We start from the raw sequence: 27686 nt of genomic DNA on the forward strand, positions 1-27686 counted from the left end.
AATGTATATGTGCGTCAAATCATCACATTAAACTTACACAATATTACATGTCAATTATATCTCAATAAAGCTGGAAAAAAATTATTTCTTTTTACCAGTAGGCAAACACACCACATTATAACCCAGAGTTATACAACTCTAGCTGGAAACTTCTGTGATGGCAGGTAACACACCTATTTTGCTCATCTTTGTATTGCCAGAGCTTACAAAGTATTTGAAAATCAATATGCACTCAGTAAGTACCTGTTCAAAAATGCTGCCACGGAGATCTTTAGGCAAAAATCTGTATCAGACCTGCTAACACAGGTGAACTGCCTACCACATGGTTGTACAAATGGACTGCTGCCAGGGATCTGAGCAGATTTGGGTTGGTTAGTTATTCTAACTCATGAAGGATATAATTATGCAACTTTTAACTATTCAAGCTTAATTATATTAAAATTACATTATAAATGAAATGGTATATTCTTTATTTGTAATTAAAAGCAAATAGGTGGGGTTAGAGCCTTATGTGCCTAACTCACATTCAGTTCAATTCCAACTTCTGAAGCAAACATGAACCCTTGTAACCCACCATTTATTAATTGAGAGAGGAATTAAAAACTCATGCAGCACACATGTATACAGATCTCTGATCGTCTGGCCCCCGAGTTTAAAAACTAGAAAGAAAGTTCTCCAAAGGTACTGTAATAATTCATATATTTTCAATTTCCCAAGACAGTCTCAATTTTAAATACAGTTGGACCTTGAACAATGCAAGGGTTAATCAGCATATAATTTATAGGCGCCTCCCACCCCCGCATCTGCAGATTCAACCAATCACAGACCACGTAGTGATGTAGTAATTACTACTGGAAAATACCCACATGTAAGTGGACCCACACAGTTCACACCTGCACTGTTCAAGGGTCAACTCTGATGTACCATACATGATGACGTGTGTCATATGGGAATGTGGAATGCACAGTCACTGTCACCAGAAGGCCCCTACTTCCCTGACTCCTTCCCATTCTCCAACCCCCAAAGAAAGTAAGTTATGAATGACTCATTTTGAAGAAAAATAACTAATATTTTAGTTTAAAAAATTATGATTTCCCCCAATTGATTCAACATGAAATGGAAGGGGGAAAGAAGGCAGGATACTGAGGAGAAATTTCTTCCAACTGTGACAATATCACATTGTGACTAACAAAGATTACTGCCTTTAAATGTCAGGCACAGATGATTCAGTCTTCCAGATGGATTCGTCTTATTTTTATTTTACTATTCCTGTTTCATCTTTTTGCTTCAAAAATCCCAAACACAGTATCTACAGAGTTGGTCATAATAAACAAAACAGCTGATTACTTACAAATGAGAAAATTAAGCCTCAGTGCAATTAAATATACACATTTGAACTAAATATTTGATTACTGCACACAGCAGTGATTTATGCTAAAAGCGAGCACTGAGTTTAAATGTGATGAATAATTTAATTCATCACATTTTCTGTTTACTCAATAAACAGAAAAGAAATTGTTTTCTGTTTACTCAATAAATCTGAAAATCCACTAAGAGGTTAGAGGTCCTAACTGGGTCCTCTTGACAGCTAAGTAGATTAAGCCAGTATTTCAGTCAGCTGGTTGAGGGATGTGTATGGTAGAGGGTGGAAGGCATACAGAATGAATATTAACTCCATATAACCGGTTGACAATCACCAGTTAGCTAAGGCCATCTTAAAGAAGAACAAAGATGGTGAAGAACTTAACACTAACAGTTAACAAAACCCATTATAAAGCTATAATAATTAAAACAGTATGCTACTTGCACAAGGGTAGAAAAACTGACTGATGGAACAGAATAGAATCATGTCCAGAAACAAGCCACACATCTGGTTACCTGATTTAAGACAAACCTAACGCTGTAGTGGAGGAGAAAGGATAATCTTTTTAACAAATGGTGCTGACTCCACTACATAACCATATGGAGAAAAATGTTTTGTGACCCCCTTCCTCATATCTAGACAAAAGTCAATTCTAGATGGAGGGAAGATCTACATATAAGAGGTAAAATAATGAAGTTTTTGAGAAGAAAATATAGATCATCATCTTTGTGACGCTGGAGTAGGCAAAGATATTTTTTAACATTACCCAAAAAGCACTAACCATAAAAGAAAATCTGATAAATTGGATTATATAAAGACCTATTCCTCAAAAGACAATTAAAGAGTGAAAGAGCAAATCACAGAAGAGGAAAAGGTATTCACAATACAAATATCTGACAAAGGACTAGTATCCAGAATATAAAAAGGACTCCCACAAACAGTAAGAAAAGACCTACAACTCAATAGAACATGGGCAAAAGACAAACAGGCACTTCACAAAATACACACCCACCAGAATGACTAGGTTAAAAGCAATGACAAATCAAGTGCGGATGAGAAGGCAGAGGAGCTAAAACTCTCCAGCACTGATACCCTATGATCCAGCAATTCCATTCCAAAGTACATACCCAACAGAATATTTACATATGGTTACCAAAAGAATGTTCTTAGCAGCAGTATTCATAAGTCAAGACTGGAAACAATCCAAATGCCCACCAACAGTTGATGAGATAAATAAGCTGGAATATAGTCACACAATGGGATGCTACACAGCAATGAGAATGAATGACCTATAATTATATATAACAATATGGACAAATCTCACAGAAATGCTGAGCAAAAGAAGCCAGACACAAAAGAGTACATTCTGTATGATTCCATGTATATACAATACACATACAGGCAAAAACTAATGTATGCTGTTAGAAGGATACTGATAATCCACGAGGGCAATAGAGGAACCTCTTTGTTTCTTGATCAAGATGCTGGTTACACAGATATGTTCAGTTTGTGAAAAGTCATAAGGCTGTAAATGTATGATCTGTATACTTTCCCTGTATGTACATTACACCTGAATAAGTTTTTTTTTTTTAAAGGGAAATGGTCTCCACAGTTAACCTTGGTATGGAGGGAGATCAGGTCATCAGTCAGATTCCTGACTGTGCTATAACTACCTGAAATCCTCTCCATTCAGAGGGAGCTCCAGTAGTTTCACTATAGATTATGTAGCCAAATGAAGCCAGGAACTAAAATGAAAGAGAGGATGAAGTGACAGTGGGTGATGCTAGACTATTTATGAATACTTCCTCACATTTCCTCAGACCTCCTTGGTAACCAATATCCATCCAGCTGGATATCCAGCTGGTCCAATCAAGTCTAAAAGACAGAAATAATTCCAAAACTCCCAAGGTCTTCCGGATTTGAAGTTAGATAAAATCCCTTGTTAAATTATAATGAGACGATTTCAAATCTCCAGGAAGCAGATTATAACGGGCATGTAAATAATTATATCAGTTAGGAATAATGTTCTGATGCATGTAAAAGGAAGCCTAAAATTATACTGTTTTAAGCAAGACAGGGGTTTACTCTTCTCGTCAAATGGAAGTGCACAGAGGCACTTGCTGACACTGGTTTGGCAGCTTAGGAATACATGGGGGAAGATCTCTGTAAATCTCCTGGCTTTCCTCTAAAGGCCTCTAGAATACTGGTCTAGCCCCAGGCATGGTGTCTGATTTCTACGCAGGAGGAAAAAAAACAGGTAAAAGGGCTTTCTAAAGAACTTCATCCAGAAATTTCTGCCTATCCAGAAATTTCTGCCTACATCTCACTGACCAGAACTATGTTACATGGCTGCTCGGGCTGGAAAGGAGGCCAAGAAATGTATACTTTTTTTAGCTAGGCCTACTTCTACTTCTAGCAAAACTTTATAAGTTCTATTAGGAAACATGGGGAAATGGATATCAGATAGGCAATGAGGAATCTCTGCCATAGCTATGATGAGTACTTGATGTTTTTACTAATACTGAATATACTTTTTTAATCTAGCAATTTACAAGTTTGTGGCTCATGGCACTAGAGGCAATGTTCTGTGGTACAACTCGGGCAACTCTTTTTCCGAAGCATTTTTCATACTATTTCCCACAGGAAGAAATCTTAAAGTTCAGGCCCTGTAACATCACAAGGCCAGGCACACCCACCATTTCTCCAGCTAGCAGCTAAAGATCAATGTCCAGATTGTTTTCCTTTCATATTTCAATTTTAATCTTTTAAACCAGAAGTTACAAAAAAGTTGAATGACGTTTTCTAAAATACTCAGTTCTTAGATGTAGTAATAACGAATCCGAAAAAAAAAAAAAACAGAACTTCTTAAATTCTAAAGAGAGTATTTATTTCCTGACAAATTTTTTTCAGAATGAACAGTGAATTCTCATTCTGCCCTTTTCTGACCTAAACCATTATTCACCATTCAACCAAATTAACTTTAATTAGCATCTGTCATCTCATAAACATGGCACTTTTCTGCTGAAATACAGTTATCAGAACACAAACATTTCCTCTCGATGTAACAGATGTGAATAATGCTATATTCAACCAGTATTTCCCATATTCTTTAGTCCTCCTCTTTATCCTTCCCCTGAATAAACCATCCATTTTAATAAAATAAAGTGGACTATTCAAAAAATTATTTTCATCCAAATCAGTAACAATACATTTACTGGAAGATTTTTAAAGCGGAATATTCAATTCACTAAATGTTACGTTGCAATTTTCGAGCAGTCTATCAAATATATTCTCTATTTTGTGCAAAGGTTTGCTTGTTCTCTCTTAAACAACTATCACATTAAAGTTTAAACTAAGTTCAATACATATCACAGGAAAGACTTTAAAACAAAGCAAAACTGAATAAAAGATATACATCAATTAACCCAAGGAAGTTGAATTTAATTTTTTGTACTCTTCGAAACATTTAAGGATTTTCTCCTCTACAGGATGCCTCCAGTTTCTCCTATTTCCTTTAGCTGGGATCTGAGAGGCTCTTACCTGCAGCTGTCTGTACCTCCTCTGCTCTCTTTTCAGCCCCGCCCGTCTCCTAGCACCCACTCTTCACCTACCCTCCTTTGGGTCTCAGCCACAGTCTTCTCCGTGCTACATCTCTGCCTCCAGAAGAGCTGGTCTCCAGGATAAACATCTGGAGGCCGTGCTCATCTTAGGCAATTTAAACAGTCCTAACAAGAGTCTGAAGAACTTCTGGCAGCAAACTGTTATATTTCCGGCTTCCCTGGTGGCGCAGTGGTTAAGAATCCGCCTGCCAATGCCAGGAACATGGGTTCGAGCCCTGGTCTGGGAAGATCCCACATGCCGCAGAGCAACTAAGCCCTTGTGCCACAACTACTGAGTCTGTGCTCTAGAGCCTGCGAGCCACGACTACTGAGTCCATGTGCCACAACTACTGAAGCCCATGCACCTAGAGCCCATGCTCCACAACAAGAGAAGACACTGCAATGAGAGGCCCGTGCACCACAATGAAGACTAGCCCTCGCTCACCGCAATGAGAGAAAACCCGCACGCAGCAATGAAGACCCAATGCAGCCAGAAATAAATAAAACAAATACATGTATTTTTAAAAATTGTTATATTTCATAACAGTAGCTGATAAATCAAGACTCAAGGCTAAACCTCCTAAGTAACTTTCCGTAAGAGTGTGATGAACAAAATTCTCCAAGTAGCAATAAGAATTTATGTTAGGGCTTCCCTGGTGGCACAGTGGTTGGGGGTCCGCCTTCTGATGCAGGGGACACGGGTTCGTGCCCTGGTCTGGGAGGATCCCACATGCCGCGGAGCGGCTGGGCCCGTGAGCCACGGCTGCTGGGCCTGCGCGTCCGGAGCCTGTGCTCCGCGGCGGGAGGGGCCGCGGCAGTGAGAGGCCCGCGTACCGCAAAAAAAAAAAAAAAAAAAAAAAAAAGAATTTATGTTAAACTTCTGGTAAATCAGGATTTTAATATATACATAAAGACATTTAGAAGAGTTATCATAACTACCATACTCATTTTTCCCACCTTAACTCTTACCACTTACAGAGACAAAGCTCCTCCTAAAGTCAGAGACTCAATCCCAATGGCCCCGGTTAAGCAATATGACCACATATATCATAACCAATAAACCAAACCATGGTGCTGACCACTGATCAGAAAGAGAACTACCCAAAAGTATACGAAAAGAAATACACAAATGCATTATTGATGGGAAAGAGGAACTACCTCAAAGCACATGCACTATTCAATGGTGAATCAGTGCATTAGTTTCCAATACAAACTTCCTGCTTTATCAATCATGGGTGAGAGATATGCAACAACATAAGCCAGAGGCAGCTTTTCACCGAAATGGTAATACTAGTATTGATTCCTTAGTCTTTCCAAGGACAACAGACTTGAAATAAAACCTTGTTATCTAAGCCCAGTTTGAACACTGGCTAGTGCAACCAAGACTCAAAGGCCGAGCTACTCTATATTTGCAAAAGAGATGCTGCATTTATGGTATTCTCATATTGAGAGATATTACAGATTTTTATTAACCACCTTGGGATAAAGGAAAAAAAACACTACTGCAGATACCATTATCCCTACTTTCTCACACAAAAAAATAACACTTTTCCTGTGCCCACTCATTCATTTCACAAATATTTATAGGTTTCACTGACTGAATAATGCCCTACCTTTAAACGATGTAAAAAAGCAAGCTAAGGAATTAGTGTGACCCAGATACAGAAGGACTTTTCAACCAGAAGAGCTGCAGGATAGCTTTTACGAAGAAGATAACAAGAACTGCAGAGGAAGAAACCACGAGCATCTACCAGATTAGTCAATGCATAAAGCGGTAGTAATTAACACTGCCATTTTTGTATGCGGAGACAATATTTTTATAGAGACTATCACTTTGGGATATGAATATCTACTTAGATTTAGCTGTGTGGACATGAGATTGCTCTGGGACTAATAAGAATTTCTTCCAATTAAGCTTTTTGTTTTTTGGGTTTGTGCTTGTTTTTCTGGAGGAGGGTCACTCAACAATTCCATAGAAAGCAAGGGAAAAGCACATCCCAAGTCTACTGGCAGCTTTTCCCATCCTCAAACAATTCCTTGTTCAGATGCACAGCCACAGAAGTTCAAAGGTCACTGGCGTCTTTGTACTCAGTCCCATGGTAGTTACAAACAAACTTTTGTCCCCATTCCTTCAATGACATGGGCTGCAACAACTACACTGACTGAAATTTTACATCTGAGGCCTGCATGTGCATTACTTAACTGAAGGGCCATAGTATTTCATTTACGCTTCAGCCATAAATTATTACATCTCTTTTGTGAAATAAAATAATGTATTTACCTGGGCATAAATGAATGTTGATTCTAGCCAAACACAAAGAACATCACTGACAGTAATGGTCTTACAATTTCTTGTCATAATTATCACACTTCCTATAACATGATTTAGTAAAGCTTTTGTTAAAGACTTTTTCAGGGTTTTTCTCATCCTTGTTGCCTTTCTCTATTTTAAATCATACCCACATGATAAAAAGTAAAGAAATTTATTATGGGCTTTTATACAGAGTTATAAATCTAAAAGTTCTCTCTTAAAATGTGACAATAAATATATCTAAATAAGAAATCTCAAAGTTATAAAATTTATTTTAAAATAGAAGAGTCTAAAGAATATATGTTTGAAAAATAGTATAAATACAGTATTATAATTTAGAATACAAGTAATTTTACCTTTATGCATATATTTTAACAACTCTTTAAGCACAGAAGTCAAAATTTAATTGTTAAAACTCTCCATTTAAACCAATTTTTAAATAAATTCCTACTACTTTCATGTGCTAACAGCAACCTCCAAAATCTATTCTCATACAATACTTTTATTATAGCTGAATAATTAATCAAAATATAATTACCCAAAAAATTAACCAGTAAGTAATCCAAAAAGGAATTACATAAGCATCTTTGGGGGAAAAAAAAAGTTTTAGCAGCAGAGCTGCTAAATGAACACAAATCAACTGAAGCATGATGCTGCAAGGACTCTGCCAGTACAAAGATAAGAGGCAGTTTCCTCCACAAAGAAAGCTTTCCAGAACTGTTTCTAACTAAGGCAAACACTGTGGAAGGCTGAAAATACTTCTGAAAACTTACTGAGCCTCCAACAGTGTGCTAAACACCATACTCCTCAGAGCAAATGGGTCCAAGATCACAATGTTTTTAATTTTAATGAGCATGCAATGGAAAGGAATACAGCTGAAAGAAGCAAAAAGAACGAAATGCATATAACAAAGATCACAGAAATACAGAAATATTGTTGAGATGGAGTATAAGGTGGCTCTGGACAGGGCTAAACAAAGGAAGAGGGTCTAAAGTAAAGGAAAAGTTATTCCAGACCTTGTTGCATGAACTTCAGTAACTCAGAAATACTTCTAAACCACTAGGGCCTTTATCAGCTCATTTAACCAAGCATTTCTTTTTTTCTACTTCTACTAAAGTCCTTAATCCTAAACACTAAGAATATCATAATATTTTTCATAACACTAATCTAGCTAAGACTAAGCTAAAGGATTTTCTAAACCTCTTCTCCTGTTTCAGACCTTCCCTTTCTACCTTCCAAGAGGTTAGCCTATATAAACAGATCAGCTCCAGTTACATGAACTCAGTTCTCGATATGCTGAAGCCCAGGCCCCTGTTTTGATTAGACAGTAATGCTAAAAGAAAGAAAACCAGTAAAAACCAAGCATTTTTTTCTGTTTCCGCCTCTTCCTATGCTAAGCAAGCAGGTAATAAGGAATTCACCAAATAGTTTTCAAGACATACTCTTAAGCAAATAAATGTATGAAAACTGCTTCCTACGAGGAGCAAAGAGCTGATAAGCAACTTGTTCTGTTTATTGAAGTAACTTAGACTCTAAACATGTCTAGGAATCTAAAATGATTCCTAGAATATTAATGGTGCAAAGAAAAAAAGGGAAAACTGATTATATTAGAATCTTATTTAGCAGGAAATTAATATGCTACTAGCAATGATATATAAAAATTCCTATAGAAAAAATATTCAAATTCTGAGGATTTTTATAACTAAACGTATTGATGTTTATGGCTAGCCGTTGCCATATCACCGTATGATAAATGAAGATGGCGCTTCATATAAACAGGGAAATGGGGACTTCCCTGGTGGTGCAGTGGTTAAGAATCCGCCTTCCAATGCAGGGGACATGGTTTGAGCCCTGGTCCGGGAAGATCCCACATGCCACGGAGCAGCTAAGCCTGTGAGCCACAACTACTGAGCCTGCGCTCTACAGCCTGTGAGCCACAACTACTGAGCCCGTGAGCCACAACTACTGAAGCCCGTGAACCTAGAGCCCGTGCTCCACAACGAGAACCTACTGCAATGAGAAGCCTGCGCACCGCAACGAAGAGCAGCCCCCGCTCACCGCAACTAGAGAAAGCCCATGAGCAGCAACGAAGACCAGATGCAGCCAAAAATAACTAAATAAATAAATTTATTTACTTAAAAAAGAAAGAGGGAAATGTCTGCCTTTCACACACAAATTAAGAGAAAATATGGAAATCTAACAAAATGTTAACAAACAATATTTACTTATGACAGAATAAATCGAGCATGCCACGAAAACTAAATAGAATTAAAATATACTTTTTGAGCTTTTAATTTTTCTTCAATTTCAAAAAAAGTTTATACTGTACTATATTCAATATTATTCTAGCTGTCTTATTTTTTTTAATTTCTAACAATATAGATAGCAAAAGAAAATCCCTACTTTTTAATCCCCTACAAATCCACTTCTAATAGATAGGTAGTAAATATCTACTGAATGAATGCTGAGTTATTAGTTTAACCAAATTTACAAATAAACAGCTGTAAAATCTGGCTAAACCTTCTATTTTAAAACCATTTCAAAATACAGTTTACACACTTAGGGAAGTTTTTAAAACATCAGGTCAGAATGTATCCCTACAGGACAGAACAGTTGAACATGCATACAGGAACCTGTTTGTTTTCCCAAATGTATCAACAACAAAGTCAATTCTTAAACACTACCTTTTAAATACACTAAAAAAGAAAAAGAGCATTTTTTTAAATCTGATTAAAAAATGGGCAGAGGACTGAATAGACATTTTTCCAAAGAAGACAAACAAGTGGCCAACAGGTACATGAAAAGGTGCTCAATATCACTAATCATTAGGAAAATGCAAATCAAAACCACAATGAAATATCACCTCACACCTGTTAGAATGGCTGTCCTCAAAAAGACAAGAGACAACGAGTGTTGGCAAAGATGTAAAGAAAAAGGAGCCCTTGTGCACTGTTGGTGGAATGTCATTTGGTACAGCCACGATAGAAAACAATATGGAGATTTCTCAAAAAGTTAAAAACAGAACTCCCACCTGATCCAGCCATCCCACTTGGGTATATATCCAAAGGAAATGAAATCACTATCTTGAAGAGCAGCACTATTCACAATAGCCAAGACATGGGAAGAACCTAAGTGTCCATCAATGGATGAATGAATAAAGAAAATGTGGTATATATACAGCAGAAGATTATTCAGCCAAGAAAAAAAAAAGAAGGAAACACTATGTAACAATATGAATGGACCTTGACAAACACTGTATGTTCTCACTTCTATGTGGAACCAAAAAAAAGCTGAATTCATAGAAATAGAGACTAGGATGGTGGTTGCCGGGGGCTGGGGTGGAGGAAACTGAGAGATGTTGGTCAAAAGGTACAAACACCCAGCTATAAAATGAGTATGTTTTCTGGGGATCTAATGTACAGCGTGGTGACTACATTTAACAATACTGTATTATACACTTGAAAGATATTAAGGGAGTAGATCTTAAATGTTCTCACCACACCAAAAAAAAAAAAAAAAGGTAATAGCCTGTGGGGATGGAGATATTAACTAATCTTATTGTGGTAATCATTTTGCAATATATACTGTATCAAATTATCAGCTTGTACATCTTAAACTTTTACGTTACATGTCAACATTTCAATAAAGCTGGGAAAGCTTTAAAAAAAAGAGTATGCAAGAAATCAAACAAAACCTTTTCCAACACTTGTATTATATAGCCCGAATAGGAGTATTTCTTATTGTTGCTAAATTTAAAATATCACCAGCTATACCAAGTTTCAAGCATCTTGGGCTTTGCAAAATTACTTAATGCCATTGCACAGTAATTAAGTAATGATTACAGCTTTAGAAAAGAGTAGATTTCATTATACATACAGTTAATTCATGGGAGACACTCCATTAGGAAAAAGAACTTTTTAAAAAAAAGAGTGATTCGTTTTTTGAAGACCTTACTTTATCTAATAAGAATGCTGAAACCCAAAATTACTATCTTCCAAACTTAACAAATGCTGCTGACATACTTAAAATCAAATCTCAAAGAATAAAATTCTTACAACTAGCTACACAAATTCTGGTATCCTTATCAATGTCAGTATCTTAAAATACAAGATCTAAATTGGCCTTAAGTTTAAACCACCATAGGACACACAGAAAAATGAGATATCTTTTGACACTAACCCTTAGATCCTGAGTATAAAAATGAAAAGTCAGTCTGAGCCAGCTGTTAGGCTATTAAATTAGCCCCGCATCTCAGCACTAAGGAAGTCAAGACTTTCTCATATTAACTCTCTAGCCAACTTTGCATAGAGAAAAATGGTTCTCCATAATCACAAGCTGAACCTCAAAGATACCTAAATAAGCTAGTATTTTTCACACTGACAGCCATGGAAGAGCTTCAGATGTTTTGCAAACATTTGATTTGAAGGTGTTCCCATACATCATTACCTATTCTTAAAACGATAACAGGCAGAAATTTTAAAACCATAATAGGCACATGTTTTCAACACAGGGGAAACCACAAATTCATGAATTTGTGCTATAATCAATTAGCAAAAATAGGTAAATATTATACACTGATTTTTTTAGATGAATATATAATAACAAAATACTAATTATCATTAAAATCCTGGAGGTCCACCTATGATTTTGTTTGAGGGGGAAAAAAGAAAGGGTTTTATTGCTAGAAAAGTTTGAAAAAAATCACTGACTTAGTGCATGGAGTTGGCAACCTATCAGAACTGGGATGCAAACACAGTAACTGGGTTACTGACACTTAATTCTCCTGGGAGAAGACTACAACACAAAAAGAGACCTCACAACCCTAAAAACCTCCTTCATCTTACTGTACCAAATATAGATTACTTTGCGGTAAACATTTTTTTTCACGTATTAGTATTATCTATCAGTCACATCTCAGTATCACCTCATCTATAAAATCAGTAGGAGTACTTGCATATAGAGGCAAATGATTTCCAACAAGGGTACCAAGACCATTCAACTGAAAAAGGATAGTCTTTTCAACAATGGTATTGGGGAAAACTGGATATCCACATGCAAAAACAAAAAAAACTGGACCCTTATAAGATACAGAAAATTTAACTCAAACTGGAGTAAAGATCCAAATAAAAGAGCTAAAACTATAAAACTCTTATAAGAAAATGTAAGGGAGAAACCTCAGGACACTGGATTTGGCAATGATTTATTGGATATGACACCAAAAGCAAAGGCAACAAAAGACAAAATAGATAAGCTGGACTTCATCAAAATTAAACACTGCTGTGCATTACAGGACACCATCGACAGAGTGAAAGGCCACCCACAGAATGGAAGAAAATATTTGAAACCACATATCTGGTAAGAGATTGGTATCCAGAATATATAAAGAACTCCAACAAGTCAACAACAACAAAAATCCTGATTTTAAAAAAATGGACAGGGACTTCCCTAGCGGTCTGGTGGTTAAGACTCTGCACTTCCACTGCAGGAGGCATTCGATCCCTGGTCGGGGCACTAAGATCCGACAGGCCGCATGGTGCAGCCAAAAAAATAAAAATTAAACATGGACAAAGAGGGGCTTCCCTGGTGGCGCAGTGGTTGAGAGTCTGCCTGCCGATGCAGAGGACACAGGTTTGTGCCCCCGTCCGGGAAGATCCCACATGCCGTGGAGCGGCTGGGCCCGTGAGCCATGGCCGCTGAGCCTGCGCGTCCAGAGCCTGTGCTCCGCAACAGGAGAGGCCACAACAGTGAGAGGCCTGCGTACCACAAAAAAAAAAAAAAAAAAAAAAAAAAATCATGTTCTAATGTCACTGACAACCTGTTCCCAAGCAGGGAGTAGGAGAAACTATCTCTGATCCATTCTAGCACCTATCACCATGATGCTGTTGGCTAAATACACACACACACATTCAAAGTAAAACCTTGACTACTTAAAACCTTTAGAGCAGGGTTTCTCAACTTGGCACTACTGACATTTAGACCAGATAATGGGGAGGCCGGGGGGTGAGGTGAGGGGGCCTGTCCTGTGCATGAGTAACAGAGAATTACTTATTCCAAATGTAAGAATATAAATCTGGGAAACATCCCTTTCTCAGCTCAAGTTAAATGTTTAGAAATCATTTCACATTATTTATAGACTAGTACTGAGGAAAAGCACAGGTACTTTGAGGTTAAACAGACCTAGATTTGAATTATGAATCAATCCAGCACTTAGGTAACATGAGTAAGTGAGGTTACTGAGGTTTAAATAAAATAACTTTTGTAAAGATCAATACAAAATGGGCACTAAATAAAAAGGGAAGTGAATTTACACTTACATGCCAGAACTTTTTTTTAATCATAACTGGTTTAGGAAAGAAAGATTTCTAAAATGTATTGCACATTTTCCTGCTTTAATGTAATCTAACCTTTTATAAACAATGCAGGGTGACCATTTCAGACAAACGTCACTGTAACAACTAAATAGGACACTAATTTAGGGAAGAAAGCTATCAAAATGCATAACACACAATTAAGTTGCAAGACACTGGATGAATTGTTTGAATCTGATACAAATGATACCATTTAACAGAGATTAAATATCAACCTGAGTCTTCAGGTCAAAAAGTAACAATAAAGGGAAACAACATAACAGAAGTTGGGACAGAAAAACCCTAAAAAAATGTAATTGCCTGCATGCCCTAAATAAACCAGAAGTGATAGGCTGTCCAAAAAAAAAAAAAGTGCAAGAAAAAGAATTTGGGTTAGTAGAGAGAATATACCAGAATGAGTCAGAAGAATGTAGTTCTAGTTTCGACTGCCCTACTTGAGTGAGAACGTGTAGCTAGATTAAGCCACTTAACCTGGACCTATATCCTCATTAATAAGAAGGGCACAAACCTACTTTGACACCTCCAACATCATCAGGCAGACCAAATATTAATGTTGCTAAAAATGCTCTCAAAGCTGTATGTAAACACGTTATACCATGAGACCTGCTTAGTCACCACACAGCAGTCTAGAGCAGGGTTTCTCAGCCTTTTGCACTGAGGACACATACAGAAAATGACAGTACAGATACAGGCACACAGCAGTAAGTAAGCCATGCCGCTGTTGGCCAACAGTGATCAGCAGAAGCTCTTCCACTCTGTCACTGATAATCCTCTCTGAGGAGCAAGGCCATCAGTATTTCTGCCCTATCTGTAACACATTCAGAGTGCTGTCTGGCACACTGGTTAGGAAGCGCTAATTAAAATGCGATGTCTAATTTGGAACACTTGTAAAAGGGAATTTAACTTTTTCTACAATTACCGGCTCTGGGAAACAGAATCAAGAGTAGAGTCTGACGATGACAGAACAGTAATACCTTGGACCTAAGCAATAAAGCCCTGTCCTAGGCCTGGACCTTTGAAGGGCCATGCACTGGCCTCCCTCTGACCACACCCTTGACCATGCATGGGGCCAGCTGATCTCAGGACCTAAAAGGTATGCCCAACTGCAGCCTACACACCCAGCCCTCATTTTGCAAGGACCCCAGAATTTCCTGGCTACTTCTAGGCTTTGCTCAGGTCTCTTCCCTGAGTGAGTTGATCCTCCCAACGGCAGATGACCCCACCATCGGTATTTATATCGCTGGGTCCAAGGGATGATCAAAGAGCTGCTGTCTGAAAGGTGAACGGGGATGCACGGATTCGAGAGTCCACATATGTGCACATGCAAAAAGTCCCTCATGCAAGGAACCTGGAGGGAGAATGGAATCTTGGGTTGAAGGCTGGGTCTTTGCCCTTTACCATGTTCTGGAGCAGAACTCAGAGGAATCTGAAAATCCCCTGTTTGACCCTGAGTTAGGTCATTATGAAGTTTTCTTTGTTAAGGTAGGCAATGGAACATCTGTATCAGTTAGCTTGATTAATAACTTGTAAATAGCTCCTGGAACAGGAGCTAAAAATCTTAGGCGTATGAGGAACAGTTGAAGAAAATAAGTACATTTAGCCTGGAAAGAGAAAAAGTTGCTGGGAAGATCAAAGAACCAGCCATTTTTCCATGACAGCTGAAGGCCATCATGTGAAAAACAGAGCAGATCTGTGTGGTGTTGGAAATGCAGGCAGGTACATTCCACTCTAATATAATGAGGAATTTTTAAAAATAAGAACTCCTTTTAAAAAGAACTGGGCAACAACAAGGTCCTACTGCATAGCACAGGGAACTATATTCAGTATCCTGTGATAAACCGTAATGGAAAAGAATATGAAAAAGAATGTGTATATATATGTATAACTGAGCCACTTTGCTCTACAGCAGTAATTAACACAACACTGTAAATCAACTATACTTCAATTAGAAAAAAAAAAGAACTGGGCTGTCAGGTGAGTAACTGAGTTTTCAGGCACTGAAAATACAGAGGCAGAGGGTATGTGCTTCTCTTCCAAGGAAAATGTAGAAGAAACTCTGATACTGGGAAAAGGTAAAACTATGTATAACCGGGAGGCCTATGTAACTGCAGTATGAACGTGTAGCTCTATATGCAGAGACAAGTGGTGTGAGACACAAGGCAAAATGGAAGTTAAACCCTGAAGTAACCTTCCTCTCTTAAAAATTCCCTGCTGTCAGCTTACTCTTGTCATTTGCCTCCTCACAAAAATCGAGGTAAATTCCTCCATCCTACAAAATTAATTACTTAAGACTAAAGCAGCCTTGTCTCAAGGGATTTTTTTCCATCCTCCAGAAAAGCATAACCTTCCCTGCTGCTCTCAGGATGCTCTGATTCATCATTATCACTGAAAACCTTGCCTCCCATCCCCACGGTGGATGGCACCTCTCTGGCATCAATAAATACGTTTCAATAGGAAAGCTAGGGATACAGTACATACCTAGACAGAGCCCATGCCCCTCAAACAGCCTGCAGAACAAGGGATTATAAATGTAAAACGTAAGCAAATAAATAAACTAAAATGAAGAAAATAAAATGGGGTAATATAGAAGAGAAAGACTGGGGTACTGCATGTACACAGTAATCACAAAGGCCTCTCTGGGGTAGGAGAAGGCAGTCACACACAGATCTGAAGGAAGTACATTCCAAGCAAAAGGAACAGCAACTGTTAAATCCCTGAAAATGTACATGCTTAGCTTCTTCAAGGGATAAAAAAAGAGCAGCATCCACTATACACCTATTAGAATGGCCTAAATCCAGAACGCTCACACCACCGAGTGCCAGCAAGGATGTGGGACAAAAGGGACGCTCGTCCACTGCTGGTGGCAACGCAGCCACTTTGGAAAACAGCTGGGCAGTTTCTTATGAAACAAAACATACGTTTACCATACAATCCCACAATCACAGTCCTCGGTACTTACCCGAAGGAGCTGAAAACTTACGTCTACAAAAAAACTGCACACGGATTGTTTATAGCAATTTTATTCATAACTGCCAAAACTTGGAAGCAACCAACATGTCCTTTAGCAGGTGAATGGATAAACTGTGGTACATCCAGACAATGGAATATTATTCAGTGCTAAAAAGAAATGAGCTATCAAACCATGAAAAGGCACGGAAGAAACTTAGATACACATTACTAAGTGAAAGCAGCCAATCTGAAAAAGCTACATACTGTACGATTCCAACTATAAGACACTGTGGAAACGGCAAAACTATGGAGTCATTAAACAGATCATGATACCCAGGGGTTGGGAGTGGGGGGAGGTGAGGGATGAATAGGCAGAGCACAGGGGGTTTTTAGGGCAGTGAAAACTACTCTGTATGACACTATAATGGTGGATGTATGTCATTATACATTTGTCCAAACCCACAGAATGTACAACACCAAGAATGAATCCTAATAAAACTGTGGACTTTGGGTGGTAATGGTGTGCTGTCACAGCTTCATCAGTTGTGGCTAACGTCCCACCCTGGTGGGGAACGTTGACAGTGGAAGAGGCCGGCAGGATGTGGGAAATACCTGTACCCTCTGCTTGATTTTGCTGTGAGCCTAAAGGTGCTCAAAAAAAAAAAAAAAAAATCTATTAAGGAAAAAAAAAGAAGAATCACATCATTGTGATTGCAGCCCCGTGAACAAAGGAGAAGACAGAGAAAGACGAGGTTGGAGAGGAAGCAAGGAGCCAGACCATGCACTGCAGACATTCTGGGCATTTTTCATCGTGGTTGGGGCTGTCCTGTGCAGTGCAGGATGCTCCGCATCCCTGGCTTCTACCCACTAGGTGCCAGCAGCACACTCCCCCCACCACCCATCCCCCAGTCCTGACAACCAAAAATGACTCCAGACACTGCCAACTGTCCCCTAAGGGCAAGATCTTCCCCAATTAAAAACCGCTGATACAGGGCCTCCTAAATGGCCACAGTGGAGATTTTGTTTCCATAATAAACCTTTAAGTTTTAGTTTTAGTGTTAAGTGTACTGGAAAGCCAGTAAACAGGTGATACAACCTGATTAACATTTAACATTATTTTTGACTCCTGTTATAGGACAGGTGAGGAGAGTAAGGGCAAGAGTAGAGGCAGCGAAGTCTGCTGGCAGTTTTCCAGAGGAGAAAGGCTGCCAGCCTAGGTGTTAACAGTGAAAAAACTATGAAAAAACGTAGTCACGTCCAGTTTGTATTCTGTAGGTGGAGCTAACAGGACTTTAATATGAGATGAGAAGAAAAAAAATGGAGGATAACCCCAGGGGTTTTGGCCTGCACAACTAGTAGACAGTGGTGTCACTTCACTTGAGAAGATGAAGACTTTGGAAAGGTGGAGGGAAGAGTAAATGAAAGAAAGAGAAATTCATAGTTCTGCTTTGTTCACATTACATTTGAGATGTCTATTAGACATCCAAGTGGAGGAATGGCGTTAGATGAGTCTAGAGCTCAAGGGGGAAAAAAAAGGAATCTGAGCTCCCTCAGCATATAAATGGCATCTGAAACCATGAAAATGGATGAAATCACACGAGTAGAGCCCAGGGACACTCCAAATTTTAGAGTGGGGGGTGGGTAGAGATAAGCTGCAAAAAGACATAGAGAATGAGTAGCTACGAGGTCAGAGAAAGTAGTTGGCCAATGGGAAATGCTGATGAGAGGTCAATAAGACATAGACACTGCTGATCACTGGCTTTGACAAGACACAGGTCATTGCAGCCTTGATTAAAAACAATGTCAGTGAGTGGAGAAACAAGAGCTCAAACGGATCAGGCTAAAGAGAGAGCCAGTGGTAAGGAAGTAGACACAGCAAACATAAACCTCTCCTGTTGCAAAAGGAAACAAAGAAATTGGGCAATAGTTGAAGGGAAACATTAAGGTGGAGGAGAGGGTGGCTTGACAGAGGTGATTTATTCAGTTAAGGTATTAGGGGCTCCAACAAGACAAAACTGTATTCCTTTCTCACTTAACCACCCAGAGATAAATGAGCAGTAGTAGGGTGGCTCTGCTCCACGAGACCATCCAAGGATCCATCTTACTGATCCATCTCCCCCTAAAGTGCTGCTCTCACCTGCAAGGTTGAATAACATGTACCAGCACTACATTCTCCTGGCAGAAAGGAAGCAGAAAGCAACCTGCTTTCCTTTCTAAGGCCATGACACAGAAATCACTCGCATCACTTCTGGTCATATCCATTTACCCAAACTTCATCATGTGGTCACATCGAGCTGCAAGAGGGAGGCTAGGAAATGTAGTCTAGTTGGGCATCCATGTGCCACAGAAAACCTGGGGCCATATTACTGAAATGAAGTTGCAGAGAATGGCATTTGGTGAACAATTAATCACTGCTGCGAGTAATATAGGGCATGTCTGCATACTAACAGAGATGATCCAGTAAGGAGAGAGTAATAATTTAAGGAAAAAAATAATGGCAGGAGTGAAAGCCTTAAGAAGGGAATAATGAATGAGATCCAGGGCTCAGAGTTACTGACCCAGAAGCAGGGACACTTTGGTCTCCTGTCACTTCTCACATGCTTGACTTTTCCAGAAGAAAAGTTGCCCCTTGAATGCATTTCCAGCAAATTAAAGTAACCCTTTCCTTCTATCCAGTAAATCAAGCAATTATGCAAAATGAGCATAAAAATCTGGCCTGGATTGACCAGTTCTCACTTGAGCTGTCTCCTAACAGGCTGATTCAAAGATGCTGCCTCTCTGTCAAAGAGAATATGACTAAATTTCAGAGCTGGAGACAGTCTACAAAGCTCATGTTACAAATGTTCAGGGCCACATGGCCACAAAGCCACAAAGTATCCTCTCCAATAGTACACCCAAGTCCTCGAACCGCCAGATCAGGGATCATCCCACTGTCCCCTTGTCTACTCTTTTATAAATATTCTTTTTCATAATATAGTTTATCTCCGCAGTGGAATGAACACTTCCTAAGGGCAGAGACTCAATGCCACCTTCTTTCATATCTGTCTTCCACTGCATTTAGCATGGTACAAAATACTCACTTGTACTGAACAGATACTTCTCAATTCACTGATAAAAGAGATTTGGTTTCCTGCATCCTACCGGAGCCAGGATTGTTACCGAATCCGGAAGACCACTGGATTTCAGGTTCTCCTCAGGTAGAAGGTCAATGGAAACTGGGCAAGTGCAAGAGGATGGTCCCTACTTTAAAAAAAAAAAAAAAAATCAAAGAATCATGAATTTTGGAGCAAGAAAGGATCTTAGAAACCTGTAGTCTGACCCCTCAATTTACATACAAGGTAAATGAGGTTTAGAGAAATGAATTACTCATCCAAAGTCACAGATTATTTACAGCAGAGCCAAGACAAGAACCCAGGTCCTGACTTCAAGTTCAAATCTCCTTTCTCTGTTAAACAAAGATCTCCTTTGTCTGTCCTTAATATACTAGGTAATTTATAAAGTACACATAATATGTTCTTCAAAACTGTTGAAAATACTACTCATCTTAAGAGTCCTTTTACCACATACCTCTCCAATAAAAAGAGGAAAAGGAATTACTGTTTCCATCCTACACACAAGGGAACAAAAACAACGCAATCAAATGGCCTGCCCAAGACCACAAGGCTGAACCCCAGATAATAAAAATTTTACTATTTTAAGGGAAAATGAATGGAATATTTATTTTAGAATTCTTCCCCAGAATGTGGTGCCTATCTTTCCTAACAGAGACAACGTAAACATATCATATACCACATGGGTCACGTATGCTTTTCCTCTCAGTGCTTTCCATCTCCACAGCCTCCAATACTAATGTATACTATGATCCATGGCATAAAATAAAGTAGTAAATGAATATATGATCAAAAGCCAAATAAAAGGATCTCCCCAAAAATCAGAATTCTACTTCCACTCCGAACATTCTGATTCATAAATTTCTTATGAGAAATTAAACCAAACACCTTGTTTCTCACCTCCTTTTACCTTCCTAAAACAATCTCCTTTAAATAACAAGGAAGTCCCCTTGTCCAGGGATACTATGAAACTATGAACATCTGTTTTACCAAATCTTTACATTTTGCTACCATGAGGAATATTCCCTCTCAACCTGCATCTCTTCAAAGAGGAAGTCTCTGGTTGGTTTTGTTGTTTATATGTTTTAACCTCAAAAGAGAATACTGTCTCCTCATGATGGTGGGTCTTCTTTAGGCCTCTACTGTTTTTGAGGTGCTACAATCAGAACCCTGCAGTGTAGTTTTCCAGGGGCTGCAGCTCTACAGTTTGATGAAAGGCCCCCTGCCCCACCAAGGACAGAATGAGGACAGCATGAATGCCCTCCCATGTCTCCCCTGTATCATCCCACTGCATGTAAGCAACACCCGAGGTGTAAAACTGCACAATTTGTAGGATGGCAAGAGTCACACTGGCCCCAATTCTGTTCTGTTTGACTCAGTCAGAACAATGGCCTCTGTTTATTTGCTCACTCTTAGTTTAGGATTAATGTTAAATAAACCAGCACTTGAAGTTGGGAAGCACATCCAATTTGTCAATTGTAAGATAATTTAAACCACATACTTCAGAAAGCAGCTTAACATTGAAGCTTCCAGATAGTACACTAGGTCTTATCTTTAGGGAAAAAAATTAAGTTTTATTATTCCAATTCTGAAGAGGATATTAGATGCTAATGCAAATCATAAGGAAGACTTAGAGTGTCAAATACATTTAAAAAGTTATCTAACGTTGGCCTTATTTAATGTTGTTTCTCAAATATCTGTCTCAAAAAAATAAAAAACAGGGCTTCCCTGGTGGCGCAGTGGTTGGGAGTCCGCCTGCTGATGCTAGGAGACGCAGGTTTGTGACCCGGTCCGGGAGGATCCCACATGCCGCGGAGCGGCTGGGCCCGTGAGCCATGGCCGCTGGGCCTGTGCATCCGGAGCCTGTGCTCCGCAGCGGGCGAGGCCACAGCAGTGAGAGGCCCACGTACAGCAAAAAAAAAATTAATAAATAAAATTAATAAATAAAAAACAGGAAACACCAAAACCAACATAGAACTGGTATTTAAATTCAGCTTTCAAACATATATTAATACCAAGAAATTATCAAGAACCAGGATCTCTGAAAAAAAGAGAATTACCTTTTCACCCATTCTTAATCATCTAAATAAGCAAGTGATTAATAAGAATACAGTACAACATATGGGAAACTTCTCAAGCTATTCCAATTATCAGTTGTTAACTAAACTGTTTCAGTAAAGGAGAAAATTCCATACCAAGTAGCATACCACTCAGGAGAACAATCCTCTAATACTGGGGCAAGGTGATGTGCAATATTTTAGGCTTATTGTTTACACTAGAATTTATGATCACTGGCATGTATAACTCAGTAAGTACTTACTGTATGCCTAAATCGTATTAAGCTTTGACATGTAACATTTCATTTAATCATCACCACAACCTTCTAAGACAGATTCTATATTCTCTGATTACAAAGGAGATACCTGAACACCAAGATGTTAATTCGTTTATCCAGGATCAAAGTTTATATCACAGCTGGTACTCAAATACAAGTCTGACTCCAAAGCAAAAATTAGTACCTTTCCAGGGGTCTTAACCCCTATGATGTTATGATAGGAAATAACTCTGTGCTAAGTAAAGCAAAAATTTTAAGTCCTACATCAAAGATTGGCAAACTTTTTCTGGAAAGGGCCAGCTAATAAAATTTGGGGGCTATGCAGGCCATACTGTCTCTGTTGCAAGAAATCAACTCTGCTGCTGTACTGCCAACGCAGCCACAGACAATACACAAACAAGTATGACCGTATCCCAATAAAACTTTATTTATGAGCACTGACATCTGAACTTCATGTAACTTGAACATCATGAAATATTCTTTTTATTTTTTTCAACCATTTAAAAAATTTTCATTCTTAGTTCATAGGCCATACAAAATACAAGCTGCAGGCCAGATCTGGCCTACATGCTGAATTTTGCCAATGTCTGTCCTAAATAATGCAGACAAATATAAAATATTTTTTGCTAAACAGCTCTTTTCATAACTCCTAACTTGTAATCTCCTTTAATATTCTGAACTGATACTTTAAAGAAGCTCAAAGTCTCAATAAACTTGACATCTGTCCCAAAATAATCAAAACTCTGGAGTCCAAAACTGCAGACACCACATATGGATCTCCTAAGAATGAGATAGAATCACAGGATTCTGGAACTCAAAGAGATCTAACACATTCTAATTCCTTATGTGCATTTTTTAAAACTGATAGTAAGACATTTAAAACAGCTCAATGCTAAGTTTATAGGTAATGACAGTAATACCTTACGCGTATAAGAAGTATTACAAAGCATTTTCACAACCTTTCTCTCATCTGACCCCTCCTCTGTAAGGAAGATAGTGCAAGCCTTCTCATCCCCATTTTACACCTAAGGAAAACAGGCTCAGAAATGTAAATAACTTGCCCAAAGCAGGGACAAGGCCACACAGCTACTAAGCAGCATAACTGCAACTATGACCTGATTTCAAGTCCTTGCTGCCTCTTAACTACTTCCATGGACATCAAATTTCACATTAATGGGTTAAACCCTAAAGATTTTCAAGAATATTAGTCAAAATCTTTAAATGCAATGAAAACGTTTAGCTCATTTCATTCGATTTTTATTATGCTATCACAGTCTTCTGAAGAAAACAGCTGTTAATTCTCGACATTTGTTAAATGCATTTACAGTCAATAGTGAACCTATGTGTACTGTGCAGACAATACACCCAGACCAGCTTAGAAAGGGGAAACACTGCTGAACAAATCATCTAAACAGAGAATAAGAGAAAGAGAAATGGAGATGAATGAACTGCCATTAAAATCTTGGCCCAACTGTGGAATAGCTTCTGGTGATTAGAAAATAATGTGGAGGTTAGGAAAAGAAAATAAGAGGAACGAAACTACTGGAATTCAAACCAACATCAAAGACTCCAATGACAGTTGAGCCTGCCTGTCTGCTTCTTGGTCTCGCCCTAGAAAACAAAAAGTTATATAACCAACGAAGGTTCTTCCAACTAACATTTCCTCTGTGGCCCACTTACACCCTATCACCCACCTCAGTGTGCATCACCATACAGTAAAAAACTGGGCTTCCACCCCAGCTAGGTCTGGACAAGTCTCTGTCCAAAGTGCTGCTTTATTCCACGGACGGCTATAGGGACGATGGTATGAAGATAACCAGCTTGAGCACAGTTCCAACCTCACACCGTTCTAGAATACTTATTCTATAAAGCGTCACACATCCAATTTTAGGAATGAAGTAGACTCCAGATATTCCTGAAAATGGTAATCACAACATCATAATATTCCATCTTCACACACAGCCCTATTAAAAAATAATTCACACCAATGAGGGCTTGAAAAACTTTGAGGTTGTGTTGTAGCAGCAATTAAAGCTTCTATTTCCTTCACTCTCAAGTTCAAGGACCAAATGTCAAGATTTCGAGTTAGATTTCAATTTACCCAATAAGGAAAAATATATTAATGAATCACAACCGTCACTACCCAAAAATATTACAACAAATTCAATTACTGATTCAAACTAGCACATTTTCTGGACCCTAAGAGCCACGGCACTCTAGCACCATATGCTTTTTTTCTTCCAACAGAAATACAAATACAGACAACGTTTACAAAAGCAACCAATGTATCAGAAGTTATTCCCATTCAGACTGACTTAAAAGGTCTAAATCTATGCCAAACAAAACTCTGAAAGAATGGAAAATAAAAGAGATGCTGACAACAATGCAATGTGGCCCAGCTGCCAGCTATCCATGTAGCATCATGCAGTGCCCCAAGCAGTTTAAAAGCAGACTGCAATTCTGCATGCGGATCAAAATTATAATGATCCAAATTCTATTTCCTAAAAGATAACTATCAAACTGCATCCCAAGCATCCTGCTGGGGGTCTCCTCCTCCCCCCCCCACCTTCCTTAAGCTTCAGCAACAGAAGGTGGAGTTATAAAGGGTCCAAAAGTAGACTACAGCTAAGAAATCAGCTTTGACTTTCTCCCTCTACCGTTTCTCGTCATCTGTTTGGGTAATTTTTTAATATGAATATTTACTCAAGTCAACAAATCGAGAAAGGCAAGAAGGGGGCGTGGGGGGTGATGGCGGGGGAAAAGGGCACTAAGTCACCAGCACCGTCCAATGTGCAGCGGCAACTTCAGCCAATTAGAAAGATGAGAGGGAAAACTCCACGGGTGAGCCGGCGAGCACGGCAGGGGGCGGGCACGGCGAGGACGCCCCCGGAGCCCCCCAGGCCCGCTGCCCGCGCCTCGGGTCCGGAGCGCCGCAGCAGGCCAGGAACCGCCCGGCCCGGTCCGACGAGGCCGCGGGGAAGCGGCAGGCGCAGGAGGCAGCGGCCCGAGCGCGGTCCGCCTCGGGAGGCCAGAGACGGAGTCGGCGGGGACCGGGGAAACCCGAGATGGCCTTCTAAGAACATTCGATCCCGAACCTTTACTTTAAAAAGAATTTCTCCCGACAAGGAAACTCAGGCCCCCGCAGCCTTCCCCTGCGGCGCCTGCCCACGTCACCGGCGCCCCCGGCCCTCCCGCGGCCCCCGCCTTACCGAGCCCCGCGGCCCCGCCGCGCTGCCGCGGCGTCGCTGCGCCCCGCTCGCCGCTCCGTGTCTGTCCTGCGGGGCGCCGGGCCCGACGCCCTCCTCCTCCTCCTCGTCCTCGTCCTTTTCCTCGTCCCGGTCCTCGCCGCTGCCGAGCACCGCCCGCGCGCCGAGCCTAGCGCCTGGCCGCCCAGGGCAGCCGCGGGGGCTCGGCCGGGCGCCCCCCGCGCCAGCGCCTCATCCCGCCGCGTCGCCCCGTCAGGCTCGGGGGCGGGGACGCCGGGCTCCGGGCCGCGGCCTCGGAGTCCCCACCTCCGACACGCACCGCGCTCGCCCTCACCCGGCCGAGTCGGCCCCGGGGACGCGGTCCTCCGGCTCCAGGCCCCTCGCCCGCCGCCTTCGGGCCGCCCCCGCAGCGCCCCCGCCCCGCTCGCGGCGCGCGTGCCCGCCGGAGGCCCGCCGCTGGCCCGGCCTCCGCCTCCCGCGCTCCGCCTCCTCCAGCGCCCGCGACGCCCGCAGCGGGGAGAAGAGGCGCGCCGCCGCGGTCGCGGGCACGAGCACGCGCGAGGAGGGCGGGCGGAGCGCGCGCGCGGCCGAGGCCGGCGGGGGCGCGCCCGGGCCTCGCCTGCCGTTGTCCCGGGAGCGCACGTGCGCGGCGGGGGTGCTGCGAGAGGCGCGCGGCTCGGCCCACCCCCCCACCCCGAGGCTCTGGGGCCGGCGGGGCGCGGGAACGCGGCCCGGACGCCGGTTCGGGGGTTTGGGCGAGGTCTGCAGCTTCGGCTTCTGCACTGTGCTGCGGTGCAAAAACAGAACCTGCCGCAGCAGCAGCAGCAGCAGCAGCAGCAGCAGCAGCAGCAGGAAGAGACTTCCTCCGAGACTATGGCAGTGACTCCTCTCCGCTGCCAGCTGACCCCTGGGTACTGTCACCGCGCGGCGGAGGAGAGGGGGCGTTGCCGCAAGTCGGGAAGCTCCTCGTCTCTCCATCTCTTAAGCATTTTGGTGTAAAATCAACTCGCATCGGTTATTATTTGGAATCTGGGCCTAAAAGTTCCTTTGGTTGTCTTCTTCATTCAGAGTTATGGACCAGAAGATTGGAAGTGACCTGGCGGGGGAGAGGAAGGACAAGAAAGGGTGAAAGAGCAGCAACCCCCGAAGGTGCATGGCCAGGAGACAAGTGAACCCCTGCCCGTAGATGGCACTGCCCTTGCTTCTCCCCCTGCTCCTTTTGTTCAGCCTCTGAAGGCTGCGCAGCACTTCGACCTGCAACAAGCGTCTGTGTAACAGAACACATCTTGACATTCTCCCTTTTCTGTTTCGATCTTTTTCTTTTATATTTGTACCTTACCCTCCTTCTGACGCCTTTGGAATCTAAATGTTGGGGACGGGGTTAACCTACATAATTTAACCCAGTACCCAAACCCACCCTTGCCAAATACTGCATCATCTAATGTCACTGCAGAGATTCGGGTCCACTCAGCGTTTAGTCATTTCAGTGGGCGTCACTGAATATAAAACGTGGCCTTGACCACAGCAGAATTTCAAGGGCATGGACGTGAAGCAGGATTTCACCACATCCTGGAGAGAAATTAGGGAGTGAACATGCATAATAATCTCACTCTTGCCAACTTCAGTATAACCAGTATAATTTTGGTCTTTTTCTAAAGACCAAAATTCTAGATGTTTTCTAGCAGAGAAGGAGGGAAGGGATTGAATGAGGTTCCCATAGAAGCACAGGGTTGGACGGGAAAATTTAAAGACGTGTACTTTAAAGAAATGTATCCTGGTATGGTAGCCATCTACTTGAAACTGGTACGCTTAGGATCTGTAATGGTCTTAATGGGTACTTCCTAAGTGCTGGAAAAACAGCCAGGTGAATGAAGAAAACTAGAGACCTGCAGCTTCACACAAACACATAGTTTAAAAATTACTCTTTCTCCAAACTGCAGCGGTTCCATGGGTTCACCTTTTGGCCACAGAGAGCCATCTCTGCCAGAGAGAGAAGAGTATGCAGAGAGGGATTTAATAACTTGTGTTGTTCCCAGGGATTGGTGAGCATGAAACATAAAATCTCCTGTGATGTCAAAGGAGGTCAGGATGGGACATTTAACCAAGTCACCGTGAGAATGGAGTTTTGCCCAAGGCTTTCATCCCTTGGCTACTCTCAGCTAAGATAATGACATTCTGTATTCTTTCAGAAAGACTTCACATCCCAGAGTTTGGCCATCACACCGCCAAATTCAGCTGTACTGACCGAATTTTAAATGGTTTATGCTCAACTGGTGGAGAAGGTGAATAATACCTACAGGAACTGGAATCTCTACATACATTGAATGACACAAATACTCTATTCCAGGGTCTCAAAGCATCTTGATAACTTTCCCCCCTTTGGTATTGTCTAGTTCAGAGAAAGAAGAAATGGATTCCTTCTGTGTATTCCAGATGTCAAGGGTG

General features: G+C 40.9%; 1 protein-coding gene and 1 pseudogene across 5 annotated transcripts in view; both read right to left on the reverse strand.

Moving 5' to 3' along the window:
* Positions 1-21772, reverse strand: part of LOC132597742 (pre-mRNA-splicing factor 38B pseudogene) — a 44886-nt pseudogene extending 23114 nt beyond the window's left edge.
* Positions 1-27686, reverse strand: part of ARHGAP32 (Rho GTPase activating protein 32) — a 481492-nt gene that overhangs the window by 237649 nt on the left and 216157 nt on the right. For 2 of the 5 annotated variants that reach the window (XM_060304294.1, XM_060304290.1), the window contains exon 1: positions 25245-25392. The exons of 2 other annotated variants lie outside the window; for them this stretch is intronic. The gene's annotated coding sequence lies outside the window, so the exon portion shown is untranslated. Of the gene's footprint in view, positions 1-25130; positions 25148-25244; positions 25393-27686 lie in introns of those variants that run through there. One more of the 5 variants, XM_060304293.1, reaches the window with a different exon arrangement.

Source organism: Globicephala melas, chromosome 8, assembly GCF_963455315.2.
Source record: "Globicephala melas chromosome 8, mGloMel1.2, whole genome shotgun sequence".
NCBI lineage: Eukaryota > Metazoa > Chordata > Mammalia > Artiodactyla > Delphinidae > Globicephala > Globicephala melas.